This window comes from Dipodomys merriami, unplaced genomic scaffold (genome assembly GCF_024711535.1).
Source record: "Dipodomys merriami isolate MVZ:Mamm:240054 unplaced genomic scaffold, mDipMer1.0.p SCAF_100, whole genome shotgun sequence".
NCBI classification, from domain to species: domain Eukaryota; kingdom Metazoa; phylum Chordata; class Mammalia; order Rodentia; family Heteromyidae; genus Dipodomys; species Dipodomys merriami.
The window spans coordinates 823934-825313 of NW_027202272.1; positions in this window are offsets into that span (position 1 = coordinate 823934).

The window sequence follows — 1380 nt, forward strand, 5'->3', positions numbered from 1 at the left end:
CACTGCTCCAAGCCAGGGTCTCTGTGGTGCCCCCTCCTCACCCATCCCTGCATTTCCCTGTTTCCTGGGACACTGGCAGCTAGGGATGGGCGTGGGATCCCCTGGTCAACACCCACTCCCACCCCCACCCCTGGGGCACATTTGTTGCAGCGCCCTGGTCAGACTGTAGGGCATAAGGGAGCTGGAGGTCCAGTCGGGAAGGGGGGGGGGAAATCACATGGTGTGGGGGTCATAGGGTATGGGCCCAGGAGGAGGCCACTCACATGTGCTGCTGGGAGAAGCTGTTGGAGGCAGCTCCTGCTGGGTTCAAGCAGCGAAGGCAGTAGCATGGCAAATACTCAGGCCTGGAGCAGAGACAGGGGGCCTTGACCAGGTCAGGGCCACAAGCCTGCCTGTGGTGTGCCATCACCTGAGGACTCCAAGAGGTACCATGGGTCCAAGCAAGCAGTGCTAGGTTTGAAATGCAGTGCCGCGGAATGCTGAAGGGGACCGGGGCATGGGCAGGTGCGTGGCAGGGCTGAGCAAGGCCTCTCCTCTTACAGCTTGAGTCTTGATGACCACTCAGCCACCTCTACCTTCCTCAACTGTTGGTAGTGGTGTCAACCAACAGAGTAATCCCAGTGCTATCAGGCAGCATGGAATGGGGTGTGACCACCATTCTTATATCCCATTGGTCAGAAAGAACCATGAAAGAATGGGAGTATGGCCGGAATCCAGTGATGCAGGCAGAATGGGCAGAGTGAAGATGACAGTGGCTCCCCAGCCCGTTTCCCAGGGAACTGTGTCTAATTCAGCTGGGGACAAGAGGGTGACCGGCTTTAGATCGTTGTGTATGTCTGTTTGTTGCCAGTCCTGGACCTTAAACTCAGGATCTGGGCATAGTCTGTAAGCTGCTTTTGCTCGAGACTAGCCCTCAACCTCTGGAGCCACACAGCTCTACTTCTGACTTTGTTGGCATTGAAATTGGACAGGGGTCTCAAGGACTTTCCTGCCTACGGTGACTTTGACCATTGTCCTCCTATCACAGCCTTGTAAGTATCAAGGAGGACTGCTGAGAGCCACTGGTGCCTGCCTAATCATTGGTCTTGCTGATGTTCTGGCACAGACCTGTGAGTTCCCTATCCTGGGGTTGAAGTGGTGGGAGCTGGAGCTCACAGTTGGAATCCTGGTCCTGCCACCTCCAAATGGCAGGGGAACCTAAGAAACTCATTCTTTTTTTTTCTTTTTTTATTTATTTATTTTATTTTATTTTATTTGAGAACATACTGTACAGAGGGGCTACAATTACATGGGCAGGATAATGCATACATTTCTTACCAAGCATTGCAGCCTCCTCCTTTGTTTACCCTTCACATCCCTTCCCAGCCTCCCCCCTCCCCC